The 24,796-nt window shown below is 36.4% G+C and overlaps 1 long non-coding RNA gene across 2 annotated transcripts in view; it reads right to left on the bottom strand.

Moving 5' to 3' along the window:
* Nucleotides 1-24,796, bottom strand: part of LOC134749449 (uncharacterized) — a 604,512-nt gene that overhangs the window by 237,437 nt on the left and 342,279 nt on the right. Inside the window, exon 3 of one of the 2 annotated variants that reach the window (XR_010128489.1) lies at nucleotides 19,244-19,295. The exons of the other annotated variant lie outside the window; for it this stretch is intronic. This is a non-coding gene — a long non-coding RNA (uncharacterized LOC134749449). Of the gene's footprint in view, nucleotides 1-19,243; nucleotides 19,296-24,796 lie in introns of those variants that run through there. 2 annotated transcript variants of the gene reach the window in all.

Below are 24,796 nucleotides of genomic sequence, written 5' to 3'. Positions count from 1 at the left end.
CAGTTGAAGATGTTTATTCATTTAATATTTACGATAAAAATGTATATAATATGATTAATATGTAATAGTAAAATAACATCAACAAGGCATGATATAAGCTCGTCACAGACGGAGCGATAATATATCGGCCGATATCGGCAGATACCGACAGATATCTGCGAGTAACGCTAAGCACCACATACGCAACGATACCAAAATATATATCACTCTCTGTCTAGTACCTACATTGTGAGAGAGACGAAATATACCGACCGATACATCTGCGGATGCCTTGCGATAAGATATCGGCAGATACCAAAATATATATTACAGCTTCTTGTGTGGGCTCTGTCAAATAGTACGTAAAAGATATCGGCAGATGTCGTATCTGTCGATATATTATCGCTCCGGCTGTGATGGGCTATATCCTGATGTATAAAGTTGCCAAAAAATCTAGTTAATATAATATAATTATTGCATAGAGTCCATAGAGATAAGATGTAATGTAATGATATTGGGAAACAAGACGCTATTTTGTATTATAAAAATCCGTAGTTTATAAGAAATTATTGTAATTTATACAATATGTAATAAAATATTCTATTATGATGGACATCATTAATTTTCAAGTGTTTTTAAATGTGAATCCAAAAGCATGGTTGTATTTATGATGTATGCATAGACCATTTTGACGTCTAAAAAGTGTATTTATAGCTTACGAGTAGACATTTGCCGTGTAAGTAAGTCTATGTTCAGATCAGTAGCCTTACCACGAGTTTGACACTGACCTGACACTGACATATTCGCTAGCGTGTGCGTAACTTACTTTCTATGCATCTCGCTCTGTTCTATTAGTGCGTAACTTATTATTATTACGCAGACGTTAGCGAATATGTCAATGTCAAACTCGGGGTAAGGCTACTGTTCAAATAAGAAGAGTTGGCGCCAAAGGTCTTTAAAGATATTGTATTGAGAGTCCCCGGCATGCACGGTTCTCCATACAAACGTAGTTACGCTCTCATTTAAATACGAGTAGCTAGTTTGCTCTGAAACTTTGTACTTACATTATATGTCTGTAATTAGTTTATGTAGCTTCAGATACCATAGTTTAAAAAAAACAGCGAATTTAAGTTTTTCATACAAAACTTGTTTTTGCTCTATTTCGTTTGTTTTATAAACTGGAGCTATATAAACTAATTACAGACCTAATAGATATACCTCATGTCATTATATATGCAAAGTTTCATTACAGTCCAACACGTAGTTTTAAAATGAGAACGAAACTCCGTTTGTATTTGTATTATACATTAGTACCTACACAATAGAATCATTCATAGCATTTCTGTGAAAATGTGGCAATTTTGTAGATAATAAAGGAAAATTTTATCAAGTTGCAAGTTATTTTCTGTAACATTTGATTTCCGTTTTCTTGTCTTAATTATTCGTAAACAATTCCATCTTTTAAATTGTGTCCTCAGTGTCAATAGTTGCTAGAGCTACATACATAACTGTAATAATAAACGAAATTAAACTATCGTCAGACATATTTCAAAATATTTAGATCAGTACGGTTTCACTCACTATTTCACTTTTGGCGATATGTTTCGGATTCGTCGGGAATCCTTCCTCAAGCACGAGTGTCCGCGGCGGTTGTACTCCGTGCACTGCCCGCACCGCCCGCCTAGCCGCTCGTTGCGCAGCGAATAAAAATACCTATAATAGTGAGAGAAACCGTATCTAAATATTTTGTAACAATAAAATTAAATGTACAGTAATAATGAACGGGCTGTTGCCATTATATTATCTACAGGTTTACCACTTAACTAAGATGTCACTTTTTGCGCGGTAATTTACTTCTACTTACCTAAGTAACAATTTACTTTAAGTAGTTCATTTTTACTTACACATACGCAGCCAAATTGTAAAACAGTCCTTAGTTAACCATTATAACTAATTTTCTTATTAACAGCCTCAGATAAGTGGTAGACCAACACTTACCTACGCTGACATTATTTACATTACATCCACTGGATTCATTATTTACATTATACAATATATGAAGCTTTATGAAATGTTGCTCTTACGTGCGTTTATTGTGTATTACGATATTGTGACCGTGAAACAGATTTTATATAAATAAATTCTATAAATTAAAGTCGAATAATTTATTTTACCCCTTGAAGTTTTGTCTCGAGTTTTGAAGTGTTTTTAATATAAAAGGATAACTTAATACATACAAAACGTTTTGTAAGCTATATATTCAAAATATTTTCCATAATGTCAATATCCACAAAGGAAAATGGGGACAATGTTTGTATGGTGAAGCGACCGTCCCCTTTCCTCTTAAGAAGGTTTAATCTTTGTTTTATGTAACACGTGGCAAGGTGAAGAGCCGATTACTAGTCGTAAAGAGAATACAGGTTAATCAACAACATAAGTTGGTTTCACTGACTTGGTTTCACATTACATCTCAAAACTTTTTTTTAGTAGAAGAATTGCGTTGCGAACCTTGCATCTTTTTACATGTAATGTTTTTGATGGGATAAGGTATTTTACAGAAGTAAAAATTAAGATAGACCTCCCACAAAGACATTATGTACATTTTATGTAGCATGCGACTTATGTATGACGCAATGTTGCACGTCGTCAACCAATGGGAAACACAGTTAATGAGTTAATCAGCGCATAACTGGCTCTTATTCCTTCGCATTTCTAACCTATGCTTAATATGGTACAGGTATATCACAGCAGTCAAAATTAAGATTGACCTCCCACAAAGTCACCTTCTGTACATTTTATGTAGAATGCGACTTACGACGCAATGTCGCACGTCGTCAACCAATCGTAAACACAGTTCATGGCTAATCAAGCGCTGCTCTATACTGTCGCCGAGCTCAATAAAGTTGGTAAGCAATAAGACCTCCAGTCTTACGAGTGTCTCTTAACCTAAACTAGTCGTTACCTTGCCTACGAAGAAGGAGGTCTCGCGTTCGAATCACGGTAAGGGCATTTATTAGCGACCTGTCAGTGTCAAAAGTGACATTTCTTCGACCAAAAACGTCATTTTTGAGTCTGACTTCTTAGAAGCATTGTTCGAAATCTGCGGCCGTAGCAATACGTAGCACGTCTACGCGTTAACACATTCATGACTGCCAACGTTTTCGTAGCGCTACGCTCGTAGCCGATCGCAGCGTTTTCCCGCTTTGTAGAGGAAAGCGACTACGAACAAAGAACCTGCCGAGCTTTACATGAGGCATATTATACGCGCAAATAGAACGCACTGAGATTAAAATAGTTTGGTTTATATATCATAGCTAGTCCATTTATAATTAAAAATAGCTACAGCCACAAAAGGCATGCATGCCGCATAGAGGTCGCGTGACAAACAGGCTAAACAGAAAAAACTGAAATGTAAAAATTACTTAAATAAATCATGTCATTTAACTTTGTTTGACAAAAAATGGACAATGCGGCAACGTGATAGGAAGAGGCTGGAGGCTTTTGAGATGTGGTGTTGGCGTCGAATGGCAAAGATCAGTTGGACTGAAAAGAAAACCAACGAAGAGGTTTTACGTATAGTGGGAGCGGAGTTTGTTAAGAACTATAGATAATAGAAGAGGAAAGATGCTTGGACACCTGATACGACACGACGAATTTATCAAAAACATCATAGAAGGGAAAGTTAAGGCAAAGAGGAAGCAGGGAGAGAGTACTTGCATTATATAAAGGAAAAACTCAACGTCGTGTCGTATCAGGCTGTCAAAGAGAAGGCAGAGGACCGCCAAACATGGAAATTGCTCCACCGACAAGTCTTACTCTTAAGTATATAAATAAATAAATATTATAAAGACATTCTTACAGAAATTGACTAAGTCCCACGGTATAAGCTCAAGAAGGCTTGTGTTGTGGGTACTCAGACAACGATATATATATAATACTTATACAAATACTTAAATACATGGAAAATATCCATGACTCAGGAACAAATATCTGTGTTCATCACACAAAAAAATGCCCTTACCGGGATTCGAACCCAGGACCATCGGCTTCACAGACAGGGACACTACCCACTAGGCCAGACCGGTCGTCAATATATGGTGATGATACCAACAACAAGCCGAAAAAAGTTTGCGTCTACTTTTAATAAAACTAATCAAGTAATTTATAAATTCAACAAACATATTTTTATGGCACGTTTGAAATTAGAAATGTAAATCTCTGGCTTGGTTTTGTTTGACTTCGTTGTTTTAGATTTTTCTTAAAAATGTTTCCAAAGTAAATTTATCCTTGTGCCACCAAAAAAATTATAGGTAGGGAAGTTTGAACAGTTGTATTTTTAATTCGGTTGAAGTTAATTTGTTCGAAAAAGCTTCAATATCAGTTCAATAAGTATTGTTATGTAAATTCCAATTGTAAATTTCAAATTGAATAATTATATTATGCAATTTAAATATGTAGGTATATCGTCGTTTAGAACCCGTAGTTTGAAGATTGACGCCAAACTTTTATTTACTTATTTATTTTATTTATTTAATCTCAGTCACGTCCTATATGTTCCCGTGACATAGTCGTGTTGTTAATAGAACGCGAGCCACGCGCAAATTTCGTCAGTCAATCAGTCTCCCGGGCGAAAACTCGTATAGCGGTTAACGGCTATGTATGATGAACCCTCGTGAACGTCAGCTGCCGCTCCGTTGGTGGGTTGAGGAATGGTAGCCACCGAAAGGCATAACACTGTCTTTCCGCGATACAACCGGCTGACGATTTGTTTTAATAACAATAGCATCTAAACTATCATCTGACAAAGTATCAAACGGGAGGCGATGACGCCGATGACGGAAAAGAATTTTCTTTTTTACATGTTCATGTGACCAGCTGACGGTCTTTCCACAGCGATACAATCGGCTGACGATTTTGTTTATTCACAATAGCATCTAAACTATCATCTAACATCTGACAAAGTATAAAGCGGGAGGCAATGACAAAAAAAAATTATAGACTTTATTTGCTGCCATTCCTCAACCCACCAACGGAGCGGCAGCTGACGTTCACGAGGGTTCATCATACATAGCCGATAACCACTATACGAGTTTTCGCCCGGGAGGCGATTGGTCATGGAAACCTGTTCCTGACCCGCAGTCTATAACCTTTATAAATTATAAATTTGAAAAATATAAATGAATACATGAAACATATGTCGATACAAACCCGATAGGGTTTCACGGCACTTTTCTGTCTGATGTAATGAAAGATTTTAATATAGAATAAATAATAATAATATAAATAATTATAAATTCTAAATATAATATAGTTATATTAAATATATTAATGACGGGTCACTCACGTGTTTTAAGTCGAAAACGCTCGACATGTTTCACTCCGTACCGAGGAGCGTCATCAGGAGCTTGCGTCGACGGTGACGGACCGGCCAGTCTGCGCCGCACTCTTACGTGTCATCCCTCGTACGTGTGGAACGCTGATTACCTCAGATATATGGTATATACGACTAATAAGTACGAACGACCGTACTTATGGATACGCTTTGGGATGACATAGGGTCATTGCGCTAGTTTTTGTCCACTTGACGAAATTTGAATATAAACCTACATGGCTGCACAAATTTGGATTTATTGCAATTCTTAATGTCTAAAGAATATATCTATCTACATAAAAATTATATTTTGCAAGTAGCAAATTAGAAATGAAATATATTATTTGCTAATCCGTCAAGTGGACGAAAAGTAGAGCATGGACGGAAACTAGTGCAATGACCCTACATTTGAGACGTTAAAATGATAACTGAGTGCAGAGCAGAGCCCAACTGGGAAGGGTACCTCCACCTTACAGAAAACCGCAGCCAAATAACACTAGACCCCACTCATAGTGTTGTGTTCCTGCCGGTGAGTAAGGTTGCCAGAGCTCGAGGGAGAGGAGTGTTAGGGTCGGCAACGCGCATGTAACTCCTCTAGAGTTGCAGGCAGACATAGGCTACGGAGACTGCTTAACATTAGGCGGGCCGTATGCTTGTTTGCCACCGACGTAGTATTAAAAAAAAAACGACGTAATTTACACAAAAATCAATCAATAAAATTTGAGTTTTCAGTCAATCATTTAAATGACTGATTTTTGAACATGGATCCTTTTCGTTAAACCTACATTTGCCCAACTGTTAATCGAACTGGCCACTCGAAAGTACAAACGCTATTTGCTGTAGGTTGCACCTTGACCAATTTGACCTTTGTATCACGGGTTTTATGAGTTATATTAGCCAGGTCAGATGCGGCCAGAGTAGGTTAGGTCCCCTGACGTTTGTGGTTTACTATTTTACAACAACCCCATAATATATATATTGATTATCCCTAAAACTCAATTGTCGTTGTATTTTAATTACGGGCGCACAATTCATAAACGCAATCGTAATACCTACTAACTGAAATATATATCATACTTACACCTACTAAAGAAAAAGTGACCAAGAAAAAGTGGCCTCCGTCATGAAATGTAATCGTACAAATTTGCTACATCTAACGGGCGACTGATCTGCGATCCACAGCTACGAAGAACGTGCAGGATCACAGCAAAAACAACGAAATAAAACCCAAATTGAAGATATACGACAACGACATAAAGTTGCTTTGTCTAATTCAGATTTTTATATGGTTTTCATATAATTTAAAGCTCCGTGCTCAAAACAGAGAAAGATTTTGTTTTTACGCCACTCAAAGAGGATAGTAATTTCCGAGGGTTAGTGTTTGTATGTATATTTCATTATCGCGACTAGACAAATTTTAACGTTTTAACCTCTTATTTATAAATCTTAGCAACCGCTTAAAGACCTGTTAAATTTTGTCTCTTCTAAGATACATAAATGTAAAATTGACAAACGGTTATCAACGATTTGTTAGATTTGACAAACGCTAATAAACATTAATAAACTAAAATGTAGACTTATATTGACCGGGATATAGACCGTGATTACCTTTTGTTTTATTTTGTTTTACCTTTTGTATTGTCAATATAAGTCTAGTGAAACTAACCGTGAATCATTCAAAACTCTAACTATAATGTGTTCTGAGTTGATTAGGTAAGGCAAATACCTATTCAATTTCCGCCCTAATCTACGATTTTAACTTGTTACCGCAAGCTAAACATACCACGAGATTAATTGCCTTGAAAACATATAAATCATAGAAATACCTAACATGTTCGAGTATATAATAGGGTATTGTAAAAACCACCTTTTAATAACGTTTTGTAATTGAAACCGAAAAACATATTGCCATAAAATTAATTTCATGAGTCTGTGAAACTTATTACTAAACAACTCTCTTAACGCAACACACCTTATTTATCTGTAAAGTTCCAAGAGAAAAATACCCGGAAAACATTACTATCGCTCTTTTATTTCCCCGGGACATTCTTCCGTAACAAGTTTTTCTCATTTAGAGATTGTAACAACGCTTTGGACGAAAATCCCCGTTCCTTTTCATCGGCTTTCCAACAAATCTCATTGTCATTTATCCCGCCTACTTTAATTTCGTTTGTATTTTAAGAGTAAGAAAATAAAGTAGTGCCTATGAAGCTTGAGGTCCTGGGTTCGAATCCCGGTAAGGGCACTAATTTGTGTGTTTATCACGAATATTTTTTCTTGAGTTATGAATGTTATCTATGTATCTGAGTATATATTTATCAATATAAGTGTATATTGTCGCCTATTGTCCATAGGAATAGCTTTGCTTAGTTTGAGGCTAGGTCGATCTGTGTATGATTGTCCCCCAATAATTATTTATTTTACGTATTTAATAGAGAATCTCACTGTTTTATCCAAGCCAGGCAATGTTTCGCATTTTGTAAGAACAGCATCAGCATTACGAAGTTTGAAGAAAACAAAACTCGATTGCCATTTACCTAATACACGGAAATTACGTAGAACATCGTAACGGTCCTATCTGTCATCCAATCAGGCACCAGAGTGAGCAAACTGCAAAAAATGTCCATTTGGATGCCGAAGACAAATTGGTAAGGGGAACCGACTTGATGAATGACGTGATATAACAACCGTAAGAGGACTTTTTTTTAAAATCTTATTTAATAAGCCATACATCTTATGACTAACCGTAAGAGGACGTTAATATAGATAAAAATAAATTTCTGTGAAAAAAAATGAAAAGCACATTTTAGTCAACATGCTTTTTTATTTTCATTATTGCTGACTGTACTTGGTACTAAATTATTGTATTGTGCACATAATGATGAATGAATCTTGAAAAGCATTTATAACCAATATTCTGGAGTCAACGGCAGGTAGTCCACGTGCTACTTGAAAAGTCCAGCAGCTATCGCTTTACAAGAGCTTAATAACCGTACACTGTCTTGTACTGGACTGAAGCCATTTAATTAATTAAAAAAGAACTGAATTAACAAAGTACTTTAATGAAATAAGACAGCAAAATTATATTTTTTTCAAGCATGCAAGGAAATGATTTGTCTCGTTAGATAGATTTATATATAACGTTAATGTTTGGCCTAAATTGTTAAACGAACCAAAATCAGATCACTCCTACGTCTCAGCATTAGGGTGAAAATAAGGGTATACTTTATGCCTAATCTCTCGCGACCGTAAAGTTAATCTAATAATCTTGTTTTAGTACACGTTCGTAACTTCACTACTAAGGCGCAGATCGTGGAAACACGGAACGAAGCGGTGTCGCGCATCGCGGCGTTTGCGCGGTCAGGGGGCTTAGCCAAGATGCTAATCGTTTGCGCTACGTCAACGAAACGCTTTATGTCTCTCTATCACTTACTTATTAGTGCCATGAAAGTTTTAAATATTTAGGCAGCTTAATTACCAGGGACTCCAGGCACACCAGACATCGTAGCAAGGATTGCTATGGCAAAAAAGCTTTTAACCAGAAGCTTTTATCCCGTTTATCATGTAGAAGCAAGAAGCTATTGATTAAGGTGTACATCTGGAGTATAGCCCTTTATGGAAGTGAAATGTGGACAATGACCCTAAGAGATAGAAAGAGAATGGAAGCATTTGAAATGTGGTGCTGGAGTGGAGGCGAATGGAATGCATTAGTTGGAGAGACAAAATAACGAATGAGGTGCTAAGAAGAGTGAAAGGAGAGCTATCCTGAACACTATTGCAAATAGACGCGGAAAAATGATTGGACACTTAATACGATACAACCACTTCTTTAAAACTATCCTGGTGAGGCGGATAGGAAGCAAGCAGGGTAGAGGAAAACCCAGACGCAAAAAGCTTTTTAGAACAAGTGAAAGAAAAAGTAGGGGTCGTGTCGTTTAAAAAAATCAAAGAGCTGGCGCAGGATAGAGAAAGCTAGAAGATACTCCACCGACAAGAGAATAACTCTAAGTTAATGATGATGATGGGGGTAACTGCACAAAAGATCCCTATGGGTCGAAGTGTATCCGCAAGGGCCCCCGAAACTATAAGATAAGATAATGATGATGGATTTGGGAATGGGGATGACCTCGTTTATCTCCTAAACTTGCAATTAATGCAGCACGCACCTCCGCAGCCTCCGCTCCGGCTTCATCAATAAAATTTAGCCGCCGTAACCATGGACAGTGGTTTTTGATTGAAGAAATGTCACTTTTGACACTGACAGATCTGATCCATATATAATCCAGATCGAATTCATATCCTATTATTAAAATTAGAATACGCCTGAGAGTGCGAGCGTGGGCCGCTGCTTGCTGCTTAAACCAATACTAGTCAAGTGCGATAGCGATACCCAACCGTCCCGTATGTTTAGTGTCTTAACTAGCGCGCGGTGATTCGCTTCTTTCATTGTTCTGGGACTCAAGTTAAAAGGTGCGAACTCACATAGCTTTTATATTGCTTGTGGTGTTCCATTTCCTGTTTGGTATGGAATAAATGGACAAGAGCGAAGATAGTTTACTGTTTGTTTAAGGCGGTTCCCTGAGCCAGAAGGCGAAAAATCTTCTTATATGATCATGTTTTTCTAAGACGCGTTGATATTCGTAGACGTGGAAAAAATATATGTAGTTCTTGACTATATTATCTTTAACAACATAGCTTCCGATACACGAATTATGACACTTCGCTCGATACAATTAATTCCCAAAGTAACCTCTAACTCGGACTTTTAATCCTACTTTACTCGGTTATTTATTATGTAATACTATAAACAAAAAAATAAGAAAAACAATCTTAACATAAATAGTAATTTCATAGCTTTAGAATTTCTATATTGTAAGGTAACGTTTTTAAAATAAATAAAAACCGACAAAATTCGATCAAAATTGATGTTCTTTCCCGTTCTTTCTTGCGAAATGTGACAAAGACAGTGGCAAACCGATGGAACGGCCTTAATTAAAAAGAAATTATGTACCTATTATTAATTTATTAACAAGCAGTGTTCAAAAATTACTTCTTAAAAGGGGCTCTCTTATTATATGGAGGCTTATTAAGGCGTAATATTAGTCTAGTTTGGTAAAATTCTTGGGAGAATTATTGTTCCTTGTTTTCGCGACAGAACCACAAAACTTATAAAAATGATAATGTAACGGTCAAAGGTATAGGAACCTATTCAATTTTGTTAAATATGTATAATATACCGTATTAAGCGACCATAAGGCTGCCTTTCCAAGTTTCCACTGAGGTGGAGACGAGTGGAGATGAGAGCCTAAAACGTTGAAGACGTGTGGAGATGAGAGCCTAAAATTGACACATTTGTTCCTAAAAATCGGCTCAGAAGATTAGAGATATGCATAAACACAATACTAAAATGGCAGCATTCATAACCTTTCCAATCTTTAGTTAAAGATGTAAGAGTTCTCGATTTTACAGAACATCTGCTGAAGTTTTTCAATGCCGACAATAAAATAACAATTCACTCAAATTGCATTAATTAAACAATTTGATGAGCCTTAAAGGAAAACCTTTTAAGTGATTTTACATTGTAAGCGTTTTGATTTTATTGCTTCCTTTTAAGTGTATTTAGATTACTTTTATTTGTTCCTATGTTAATTACAAGGAAATTGGAATAGTTTGTAGAAATCTAAAGGTTGTCCCAAAAAGGACGCAAGATTTGAAATTGATGAAAAACACTTTTTTTTTCGTTATAATACATTTGTATATAAAATCTTGAAATACATAAAATAGGGTTATTTGTAGAATAATACGTCAGGCAAATGTCCTCCTAGGCTTTGCTGGCACATACGCACTCTTTTGTCAAAATTTTCTATGACCATTTTGCATAGATGCGGCTGAATTTCTCCGATGCAGCGTCGAATTTCCTCTTTTAAAGCAAGTGGGCTTATTGGCATAGACTTTAGACTTTAAATAACCCTCAAAATAAGTCTAAAGGCGTTAAATCGCAAGATCTAGGGGGCCAATTCTGATCACCGAATCGAGAGATCACACGACTACGAATTTTCGAAACGTACCCGCCAAACTTTCATTACTTTTGAAATATTGTTCAATAATAAAAACGCGTTGATCTTTCGTATAACCCGCCATTTTTACAAACCCTAAACATTCAGCTGTCAAAAAGTTTTTTTTGAGGGTTGCCAGCACTAAAATACAAAAATGGCGGCAAATTGAAATCTTGCGTCCTTTTTGGGACACCCGTTACTTCGTAACGATTTTTATTTCAGCCGCCCACTGGTTTGTCAAAATAGGGATTTAAAATAGAATGGAATGGGAAATCTTTTTATAGACCTCTAGGAGGCAAGAGGTATTTTTTCCAGTTTCACAGCATTAAGTGTTATATTCTTATTTCTTGAAGACGACAACGGTACGTATATCGCTAACTATCTACTAGTATTCTGAATGAATATGAAAGTAACTCAGTCTGTCTGTCACCTCTTCACACTTAAACCGCTGAGCCCATTGAGATGAACTTTAGTATGGAGATATATAGTTTGAGAGATAGTTTTTATCAATCATCATCATTTCACGCAGACGAAGTCGCGGGAAGAAGCTATTAATATACATACAAAAGACCTATATAAATCCTACTAATTATGCAACTAATTAAATACACGTCACTTTTTGAAATACCGATTTCAAAATAATCTTTTTTTTTTAATTATGTTCTCGTAAAATGCAATCGAATTTCGTACAATTGCAGGCACTGGATCGTATACCTAATCAAGATTTATGTACCGGCAGCCCTGGAATGGAACTGAAGCAAAAAGTTTACTGGGTTACTCATTATTTTGATTGCTATAGCTTAAATTAGGCAAATAGTGAACTAAATGTGCTAGTTCCTAAATTTAGTTTTAGTTGACTTTTATAACTAGAGTAATTAGATACAACTATTAGCGATGTGGCGTATTTCGTGTATTTCTTTTAGGGTAGCAGTTATTTTGTTTTGACTAATTAAAGCTATAATCAGAGATATTTTGGTTGGGCACCACATTATGAGCCCTTAAGGGGCTATGGCGTAAAACCAGGAAATTAGAAAGATATTACTATGGAAGATTAGAAAGATACTAAAAATGCTGATGCTGCTGTGGTATGCGGTATATCATTGAAATTAAATAAAAAAATTAGCATACATATTTTCGTGTTTAGTTTTTAGGGTTCCCTACCCAAAGGGTATAACCCCCTTACTAAATCCTATTACTAAAACTCCACTGTCCGTCTGAAGCTGGGCGAGTCCGACTCGCAGTTGTCCGGTTTTTCTATCGAGCCAACTTTAACCAAGGTTTTGCTTGGAGTCTGCCCTTGCATTAATAATCCAGTTTCCTTGTGAATTTTTCATGGTACTTATCTGGCTTTGTAAAATCGTATAACAATAACAATTCCATATAAAAACTAAAATTTTGCGTTAGCCCCGTCTTAAGGGCGTTGACTTCACACGTATTTATTACATGTTATTTAAAACATATAAAGTTATTCGTGTATCGGCTCTCGATGACAGTGTCGTATATGTTCACGTGGGCGAAGTGGGCCCTCGCCCGTGGCCTCGCACTTAAGCACAGAATAAGTAATAGTATTTTCACATCACCTATTCGAAAAGGGAACTTTTCTTCCCTGCTAGGAGGGATCAAAGTGGCACTTTTCTGTTCAAGGACATTTTGTTGCCAGTATGAAATATTAACACAAAGACATATGAAATTAGTAGGCATATAATCGATTACAATTTCTTTATAATCGATTACGTGCATACAATTTTCTAAATTAAATAATATTTTGTTGTAATTGTAAACAATAAATGTAATTATATTTTAAATTAATTAATAGCATATTTAAATTAAGTAAATTAATTAATTAGCGTAATATTTACAAAGAAACGTAAAAAACATTAGTTTAATAATTTAATTTTTATTTTGAAGTTTTAGGTCTCCTTAAACGCAGCCATACTTGTCTATGCAATTTAAAAAGTTTATATTTAAATAGTTTTGTACAAATATTTCACAAAGCATAATTATGCGGTTCTGTATTGTGTATAAATTTGTAAATACTTAGTTAAATATAAGTGATATTAGTCTTCATAGTGTTCTCTCGAAGATTTGGTTCAAAGGGGTACGAGCTAATTTGTTACCAGAAAAATCTACAAAAATAATAATGTTCTTGATTTTCATTGTATCATTTTAGGTGTTTGCTGCTGTCTTTGAAAAGATATTAGGTACATAATTATGAGCTGTAGGTACTTTTAATTTGTCAGTACAGTCACGTCTAAAAATATCGATACGGACAAAGTGCCAGAAGTATGTACCTATACAAAGGTCGTGTATACATATTTTGGCACTTTGTCCGTATCAATCTTTACTTAAAATAATAATGTTTTGAAACCTAATATATGTATGTAATTTCCTCATAGGTGATGTGAAAAGCAGTATGTGTCACATGGTAGCAAAATTATTTTCACCTTGGGCGTTGACACTTGAATCCCTCACTACGCTCAGGATTCTATGTTAGAATCCCTCGCTACGCTCAGGATTCTATTATAGAATCCTTCGCTTCGTTTAGGATTCAATTGTACGCCCTCGCCGTAAATATGTCATTTTGCTCCCTTGTGACACAATCTACTATATCATACAGAACGGCCACGCACCGCCCCGCCGCGACTCGAATTACCTCGCCCCGCGACACCAGATTGACGGGCGTTTGCCGGCCGCTTAGTACTATTTTTAAGCAACTTACTGACACTATGACGTATGCCGCGTGTACAGACGTGCCGTTCACACTTAGAAACGCAAGTGATTTTTGATGTATAGCGTGTCCGCCCTGACTTAAGGGGGCCTCGCGGAAGCCAACCCTTTTTCATTATCACACACACATTAAAAGAAAAGGGCCTCGCAACTGTGATTTCCCCCTCGACTAGATTCACGCTACGCCACTGCTCGATGAGATAATATGGCAAATGAAAATATGAAATAAAATCGAATCTCTCGGATTTGGTACATTGTTAAAAAAAGTCATCTTACAAACTAAATAATCCTAGTGTAGTGCACGTATGATACCATTATAATTTAATAAATTCCGATATTATTTATCATACATACAGGAATGTTGTGCCATCACGAAAATATGTTATTTTCATAATTTGTATTTTCCTTTAACGCATAGCGTAACCACAAAAGTGCAAAGTGGTGCCCGCAGCGAAAAGCTAGCGAATAACTCTTTTAGCGCTCATACATTTTAAAATACAAATTTATTTTATACCACAAAAGCTTCACAATGAACGCGATGAATGAGTTCTCAATGGCTCAAAGGCAAACGGAAAAGCGAGAGACGGATTCATGGGAAGTCCAACTAGGGGAAATGTGGGATTTCTGTGCCGCTTTCACAATGCTGGCTGGCAATAAAAAGAGCGCGAAATTTTCCATTTTCACGCCCGGGCCGAGGCGTCCGACACGTCATTTTCTATGACGGCTGATCGGTGATAAACACATGCAATAGAAACTCATACTTCTGTCTTAGCATGACATGCTAACTGAATTCTCGGTCTAACAGATCTCATCGATCCATGAGAGTACCTACTCGTTCTTTTAGTACCTACTACATATAAGGCTAAGGCTCAAGATTAAAAACGGCAAATGTTTAAATTGAAGAAAGAACAGACAGTTCCACAAGCCAGCCATTCTCAAAGCGTGCTCCGCGGAGCCCTAGGGCTTTTTATTATTTCACTTTCTAAAAGGGTTCCGTCACAAAAAAAGTTTGAGAACCGCTGCCATAGGCAATATAATCCTGTCTTCATAAAGAGGCACAGTAAAATGCGTCTATTAAATACTACTTGTTTTATTAATAGTACTCAAAACTTCTCTTTATTTTAATATTACGACTCAGCTATAAAACATTAATAGTAATATTCTAAATTGATAATTAGTCAAAACTACAGCCGCAGTTCTCAAAGCTTTTTTCTGAGGGTTGATATGATTAAATGACTTTTCGTTTGTATCTGTCAAAAAATCCCGATAAATGTTATGCTTTTAGGGTTCCATACTTCAAAAGGAAAAAACGGAACCCTTATAGGCTCACTCGTGCGTCTGTCTGTCTGTCCTTCTGTCACAGCCTATTTGCTCCGAAACTACTGGACCAATTAAGTTGAAATTTGGTACACATATGTAAGATTATGACCCAAACATGGACATGTAACGTAAACAAATTAATTTTAAACACGGGCCACTTTAGGGGGGTAAATGAGAAAATTAAAAAATATAAATTACCATTCACCCATCTTTACCTATAGATTACCGGAAAACCTATTATAAATGTGCAGTCAAGCGTGAGTTGGACTTAATTACTTAGTTTTAGATCCGACCCCTACGGGTTTTAAATGTCGCATAAATAATAGGTACATTGTACGGAACCCTTGGAACGCGAGTCCGACTCGAACTTGGCCGGTTTTTTGATTGGTGTTTACGATTTATGATTATCACCTTGGCTACGCTACCTGTTCTTTTCAAAGGGCTTTTCCGAAAATACATACAGATCTACAAGTAAAACTTGTCCAGTTTTCTTATAATGATAAGTATCACAGCGCATTAAATACGTTTTAGTGGCTCCGTAAAAACATGTCCATAAAATTGCACTCCCGATAATTATCAACTTATAAATAAATTATAGATTAGGGTCAAATTCGTCAAAAACGATTAGCTGCTGGATTTTGAAACACAGAACAAGTTGAGTCACGGTTAAGTTGCCTTCTCTTTATAGTTCTATCCGAATTAATAAATAAAAATTGTGTCAAAAAATAACTGCTGTCTACATTTGTCTAATTACTTTCTGATGCTTTATTTAGTGTGGTGTGAAATAATTTATTTTAAATACAGCCAATATCCTTATTGCACAACTTGCACTTTAAGCATGTTCCAAAAATACATACAACCCAGTTTCATGTCCAGCACTGAAATATGACAGATTAATCTAGAATCCAACCAAATCTACATTCTCAGATCTAATTTCAATGTCTAAGTTAAAGCAATGTTATGTTATAGTTGGTATAAACCATTGTATACCCTAAACCGGTTGATTGTGACACTTACTATTATAAGATACTATTGTAACATCTGTATACTGACATGCACAATCTGACAATAAATGATTACTTACTTACATACTAATCCTTTTCTATTGGGTGCTAGTACAGCGTAAGACAAAGATAGTATGATTCTCTCTGTCTATGTTTGAAATGAGACAGTCCCTTGACAAACTATAGTAAGACACGACAGCCGACGATTATGTGACTTGGCTTGGATACGTACGGAAAACAAGGGGTTTAACCCCTTTCCAAAAGGGTTCAGGCGTCAAAACTTTGAGAACTTCTGTACTTGAAAAGCAATAAGTTCTTGGTTAAAACGAAAATTGAATGTAACATTGGAAGAATTACGAGGTTATGAATAAATATGAAAGCGTCCATTTACATTTCCCGTAGGAGGGAGACATTCATGCCGTCATTTTATTCAAACGATGATACATTATTTCGTACGGCAAATTACATTTGACAAAAAGATAACATCACGAGAATGAATTTAATGAGATGTGCGCAGTTTTCGAGACAAAAAAATGAAATTAGTAAGATAAAAGCGTACGACTTTTAATGTAAGATGTGTTTTTGTTAAAACTGGGCTATGAATAGATGTTTTCATTTGTTATATAAACCTCCTTTCATGTTAGGTCTTCTTCTTTTCCTTTGCTTTATCCCACATTAGGTGGGGTCGGCTCTTCTTATCCTTCGGCGCCAAGACGATCTGTCTTGTCGGGTTGGGTAGTTGGGCTTTTTCCAATAGTTTGGCCATAATCGTCCACCACGTCAGAGGGGGCCTTCCTCTACGTGTATTGCCTTCGTGTTTAGGTATCATATGTAACATATAACGAAGCTAACAGCGGTGTAAGTAAAATGTCATAACCTCCAAGATATGTTACCTTGTTTCTCGCATATCGTACTGACCATACCCGTCATTGGGATATTTTTATTTTATTCACGTATATACTTCGCAAATAGCCCGCAAATAAATCCAATTCCCATTTGGCGAACCACAACACTGCACTAACGACGTAAAATTAACAATAAAACCGATTATTACTAATTCATTAATTCAAATTGTATTTTAGACAAGTCCAAAAACATTCAGCGTTACCTCACTTTGTTAAAACATAAAAGCCGGCTTAAAACCGAAGCTTATTGAAGCCATTAATTTTGTGAAACCGTTGATTGATCTAACCGACGTCCATTCAAACCCCTTAGACAATAATAGCAGTATCTATTTATATGGACTAGGAGTCCAAGTTCTGAAAGCGATTGGAGTTGCCAGTTGCCTGACGAAATTTATTGACGTTCTCTGTTAATAGCATTTGTTGGAAGTAACTTAATTAACAATAAAGCCGAAACTGTATGAAATATTTGATACGATTTTAATCTGCTCGTTTTATCAACATTTATCAACGGTTTGTTAGATTTATAATGGTTTTTAGGGTTCCGTACCCAAAGGGTAAAAACGGGACCCTATTACTAAGACTCCGCTGTCCGTCTGTCCGTCCGTCTGTCCGTCTGTCTGTCACCAGGCTGTATCTCATGAACCGTGATAGCTAGACAGTTGAAATTTTCACAGATGATGTATTTCTGTTGCCGCTATAACAACAAATACTAAAAACAGAATAATATAAATATTTAAATGGGGCTCCCATACAACAAACGTGATTTTTTTGCTGTTTTTTTAATGGTACGGAACCCTTCGTGCGCGAGTCCGACTCGCACTTGGCCGGTTTTTTTTTATGAATAGCACCACATGCGAGTTTACTAAAATATTGTTGCTTATGTAGTACTACGGTTAGACATCATCGTAATCGAAACTTAATTTAGGTATACTTATGAACTACCGAAAGGTAGTAATGGTGAAGCGCTGGTGGCCTAGCGGTAAGAGCGTGCGACTTTCAATCCGGAGGTCGCGGGTTCAAACCCCCGGCTCGTACCAATGAGTTTTTCGGAACTTATGTACGGAATATCATTTGATATTTATACCAGTCGCTTTTCGGTGAAGGAAAACATCGTGAGGAAACCGGACTAATCCTAACAAGGCCTAGTTTCCCCCTCTGGATTGGAAGGTCAGATGGCAATCGCTTTCGTAAAAACTAGTGCCTACGCCAATTCTTAGGATTAGTTGTCAAGCGGACCCGAGGCTCCCATGAGCCGTGGCAAAATGCCGGGATAACGCGAGGAAGATGATGACCGAAAGGTAGTAATGGTAAAGAATCTAAGTAAATCTAAAGGGCACTGAAATACTAAAAATATAATTGACTCGTGGCTCTGAGGTAATGCTACTGTATATAATATGCAATAAGACTCACTGTGCTGCCAATTTAACTAAGCCCGAAGCTTAGCCGTAAGGACATTAGTAGGTATAGTGGCAATATCCGAACCGGTGTTCAAGTACATACTAATTATGCTACCATAGACATATATATTACTTCGTAAAGACCGGCCTCACGAGCACTACGAATGGGGCCGATACATTGGAGTCAAAATCGCATTTAGTTAAACCAGCGCGCTCAGTCGTGTGGCGAATTGAGCAGTATGCAATGCATACGCTTGTATGCATTCAATTCCGACCGAACACGTCGCCTTTCCACTGCGCAATTCGACTGAGCGCGCTGGTGTAACTAGGTATGCAAATGCGATTTTGACTCCAATGTATCGACCCCATTCGTAGTGCTCGTAAGGCCGGTCTTTACGAAGTAATAATATATATGTCTATGTATACTATAGGTACATATTCTTCGGGTTGTAATCTCGCCTGAGGCACACAATTTTCAATACGGCTCTGAGGGGCTACCGCGAAAACCGAAATTCGCAAATTGCGGGGATCTTTCTCTTTTACTCCAATGAAGGCGTAATTTGAGTGAAAGAGAAAAATACCCGCAATTTGCGAACTTCGATTTTCGCGGTTAAAGAACTTTTGTCCAAAACTAATTTATCTATGTATTATCTATAAACAATGTCTAACAACCTGTTTATCTATTTTGAATCTTATGCAACAACTTTTACAACTTAATGTCGTAGACACTGTTTTTGAACTGTCTTTTGTTCGATTAACTGTGTATGTCCACAGTCTTCAGTTAATTATTCCATTGAATTGGACACAATAACAACCCTAATCCAATTGGAACTGGTAATCAGGTGTCCAATTCATGTGTTATGCAATTCTATTGGAAGTGCAGGGAACACTCCAATATTTATGGAAATCTAAGATGAGTTGTGGTCTGGTCTAGGAATAGGTACGCTAGTCAAGATGTTGTTACATCTATACATTTTTTTTCTTTTGGTGATTATTTAGGAACTGAGAGAGATCCATCATATACTTAGATTGCGGAAAGGGGAAATCCCGGTGGAAGACACATCTATACATATATAACAATAAGTCGATGGCTTGCCTTGGCTTTGGTTACATTAGGCATTTGGCTATAATTATTTATCAAGCAACATGGCTTTAAAAAGCTGTAAAACATTTAAAAAAAAACAGTTTTTTAAACGTTTTGTCTTGTCAGTTTTACTTCTAGATTGTTTAATTTATTTCAGTTTGACAAAAAAATAATATTAAAAACTGGCCAAGTGCGAGTCGGACTCGCGCACGAAGGGTTACGTGCCATTACGCAAAAAACGGCAAAAAAATCAACATACGCAACAGTTTAAAAATGTTTTGTCTAAAAGGCAAGGATGGAACGTTTTTTTTTATATTTAGGTACTTACAAACTTACGCGAGCGTTTGGTTCGTTCGCTCTGTTTCCCCATATTAGGTATTGACTAAGTGTCAATACCAGGATGAATGGTAAAAACAGGAAAAACAACAGAGAAAAACAACTTAGGCTGGCAGTTAAATACAAATTAAAAAGCTAATTTGCGAAATGTTTGCTAAGATTCTTTTATTCGCTCCCTATTTGCCATTGTATTTTGTAATTACATTTATACACAATATATAAAACAATATTATACACAATATATAACATTTTGCGCCTTGTTTAGGGATGATAATAGCATAATTGGAACCAGGCCAGATAATGCCGTCGGGGATACAGTAATGAGTGTACGTATAACTCGGATCAGCCTTGCATTTGTGTAAGCTTAGAATTCTGCTAAGTTTGCTTAGATAATTGTAAAGATAAAGTTTACAAGATTAGTTATGCGGGTTGATCAAGCTAAAATCTAGATGTTAGTTTACTACAAAGTGTGATGAAACAATATGAGCTATTAAATAAATAAATGATAGTCTAGTGAGTGACTTCATCTATTCACTCTTACGCTCAGTGGGGGTGAGAGAACACACACCTACGGGGCCTTAAAATTACAAATAGTGTATAAACAGCTTATAGCGGAAGCCGCTCGACCCCAGTTTCAAAGGAATACCGCAAATCGATGTACAGGTTAGCCGTTTGGCACACGCATACTAGAGGTCAAAACAAAATTTTTGACCCGCAGTTCTTAAAAAAATTTCGCTGGGGGGGGGGTGTGGTAAAACATTTTTTATTCTATGGAAAAAAATACTAATTCCAAAATCTATCGAGTGTGGTATCATACGAAAGGGCTTTTTGAGGTGATTCTAAAAATATATCACATCATTACATTTCGGACATTTTTTTTTTATTAAAACAATTTTTTTTTCCATACAAAAAAAAAAATGTTTTACCACTCCCCCCCCCCAGCGAAATTTTTTAGGAACTGCGGGTCAAAAATTTTGTTTTGGCCTCTAGTATGTGTGTGCCAAACGGCTAACCTATACATCGATTTGCGGTATTTTTATACGAACAGGTTAGACTATTAGCTCAACCTAGTTCCCTTTTGACAACACTAAAACAGCCCGATATAGGTGTTAGCATTTTATATTCTGTACTATTTTTATATTATATAGTATTAATCCAAGCTTAACAACGTAACGGCTTAATAAAACAATATGGCTAATACTGTACCAACATAAGGTGATTGTAATATTAGTTCTAATGACAGTTATTGAAAGCCCGCCAAAAAGCATACTTTGAGCGTGTAGGGCTGATATTTATCTGTGACAACTTAGCTTTGCCTGTCAACTTGTCAAGAATTACGGCTTAAATGAGAAAACCAGATTTGTAAAACTAATATTAATTAAAAACCTGTCAAGAAGAACATCGTCTTTATATTTGTAGGCAGCATACGAATCCCCAGAACGAGGCTCACAAGGTGGGCTATCATAGGCATGTTCATTGAATCTCAACGTACTAATTAATCAAACAAGACTATTAGAGCCCCCCTGCGGTCTCTAATCTATTGCTCCCTGTGATATTCTGACCACAACCAGTGTACAAACAATATCAGTTCTATCACCATTGTATTACGGTTGAATTTCGAATGCGCTTGGATTAGACTGACTTGCTAGTTGTGTTAAAGATCTTATGGTGTTTTGGATATAGTTGATAATTGAATGATCTACACAACGCACAGCAAAATAGCGGTGCATTGAGCGTTTGTCTGAGAAGTTTCTAATCTAAATCTAGTTAAACAACCTAAAGCTCAAAATCACGCTCAAAATCCCGTAAAAAATTAGAAAATTGGAGTTATGTTCGTTGTAGCCATCGTCAACACAGTAAAATGTACTTAAACTTTTTTGCTTCACCGGAATATACACGGTGGCTAAAAATAAGTGCATTTACATTACCAGGGAGGTTTTGGGAATATACTGAGCAACTTTTACTATGGGACCAACCCCGAAATCGCGAAAAACATTTGGCTGTTTCATACATTTTGGCTGGTCCATTTTTTATGGGAGGGTAAACTTTTTTAAAAGAATTTTCGGTAATTCTTGACAGGAAATGAGTTCTGTGTCGGAATTCCGTGACAATTGTCGTGTTTCTTGTGACAATTGTCGTTAGCTTCGCAAAATAAGTACTTATTTATTGGCGATATAATGGAGTATTTTTTTTTATTAAAATGTTGGTGGCAAACTAGTACACCGCCCGTCCGATGGTAAGCGGTTACCGTAGCCTAGGCCTGTGACGTCAGTAATAGTGATTTCGACAATTGTCGCACCTGTCAGCGTGGTGAAATACCCCTGGTAACGGGAATGCACAATTTTTTTTGCCACCCTGTATATATATATTTTTTTACTTCAAAGGTCCACATGGCTAACACTTATCTGACAAGTGTCACTGACAGTCATCCCTTCACAATTTCCGCTATCAAAAAGTGGTGATTGGTCACTAAAATTTGTGATTGGCTAAAATTAAATTCTATACTTATGTCAAACCTCTTGCGCGGCATTAGGTACAATATTTGACGTTGTCAAACTTCGCGCAGTACTTCGGAGTCGCTCGCGAACACGTCGGTTTTTTTTTTTTACAACATTGAGTTGGAAACCTCATTTCCACCTAACAGGCTGTAAGAGGCTACGCCATGTGGCAGTTAATAGAATAACCATTTTACTTAAGAATAATTAATGTGATGAAGTTGGCACATCGCCATTTCCTCACAGCACGGCGGCGCGGCGCTGCGACATATACCTATAGACCGTGATTACCTTTCACGATTGAGATTGTGTTTTTCGTGATTTTTTTAATATCGGGAGTTAAAAAACAATATACAAAAGGTAATCACGGTCTATATCCCGGTCAATATAAGACCAGACGGTTATTTTTAGAGTCTCATATTAAAGTAGGAATCATTCGTTTCACCAATTTCACCATGTCTGTATGTCTGTCTGCTGTCCATCCTGTCCACGGCATAGCTCATTGATGTAAAATTTGATGAAATACAATCTAGAAAAAGTTTTTTTCCGAAACCACAAAGGGTTTTTTGCCTTTTACACAATAACAGAGTATTTATATAGATGGTCACTTTTATGATATGAGATACCTATTTAGTTGCATAGTGTGCAATTCGCAGTAATAAAGCAACCATTTAAGTACAGTCAACCAATTTGATCCCTAGACCACTATAGAACCATTTCATAATGAATCAGTTTGTTTATCTTCTATGACAGTGCTATAGCAGTTATAGCGACAAGGTTCTATAGTGGCCTAGGAATCAAATTGGTTGACTGTACATTTACTGTTGGGTATCAATAAACCGTCTGCCACAAATTTTAAACTTAAAACTACCAGTAAAATTTTATTTTGCACAGTAAAATTTGAGATAAAATAGCTATGAGCATAACGGGCCGTTATGATCATGTCGCCAGAAGGCACATAAATAGGTAGGTATACAGGGTAAATTTTCAAGTGATAACTTGCGCATTTTGTGCATTCAACTAAATTGCGCCCTGTATCTGTATTTCAGAAATTATTCTGCCGATAAAAAAGTTGCACCTGATATATGGTATATCATCATTCGCTTGCCCTTGTCCCATTCACTTGGGGTCGGCGCAGCATGTCTTTTTCTTCCATACATCTCTGTCACCCGTCATCTCATCATTCACTTGCGTTAGTTTCATATCATCTTTCACACAGTCCATCCACCTTTTCCTCGGTTTTCCTCTCCTCGTACTTCCCTCCACATTCATTCTGGATTCACCTGATATATGGTATATATGGTATATATATAAATATACAACGTATTCATATTTTAAAATTTGCATCATATCAATCTCAGTCTGCCCCTTTCGCACTAGTAAAATATAGTTGGTCAAACCAAATTGTCAGTAAATAAGAACAAAAAAAACTATACTCATTCTTTTCTTTTGGATGCTAGTACTAGTGTAAGACAAGGATAGTATGATTATCTATGTCTATGTTTGATATGGGGATGAACATTCCGGAAAAAATCCAATGTTTTTTCGGGACTTTTACAAAATTTCGTTTTTTTCGGTTTTTTTCCAGTTCTATTTAGAAAAATTAAATACGTCACACACAATGCCACTGATGAGTGATGACAGTGTCAATGCCTACATTAGACTTTAAATTCCCAATAAAGTATATCGAAAAATACATTGTTTTTTTTTTTTTGAAAGAAACGTTCGTCGAAAATCGTTTTGAAATGTTCCCGGTTTTTTCAACGCTAGTTTGAAATGAGACAATGACAAACTATATAGACGAGACGCATACCTGCAGCTTGATATCGTGTACGAAACATAATTAATATAATTACGTTTTCAATCTAACAATTAATTAATTAATTAATTGTGTTTTATGTTTTGGATCAGTGGCGAACTGTCGTGTTGGAGGCCAAGACACACTTTGGGTCACTGCGCCAGAGGAGTAATAAGTAAGTAAGTATATTTTAAATCTGAATTCAGAGTATATCTGAGTATTTTTAGATGTAAAACTATTCTCAAGCGAACTCGTTAAACGACGGACGTTTTAATTTTTATGAGGTACTTACATTTTATATTAATTTAGCATTTTATTTAATTA

This window comes from Cydia strobilella, chromosome 18 (genome assembly GCF_947568885.1).
Source record: "Cydia strobilella chromosome 18, ilCydStro3.1, whole genome shotgun sequence".
NCBI lineage: Eukaryota > Metazoa > Arthropoda > Insecta > Lepidoptera > Tortricidae > Cydia > Cydia strobilella.
Note: the sequence above shows the minus strand (reverse complement) of the source record. Positions and strands in the feature narration are given on the sequence as shown.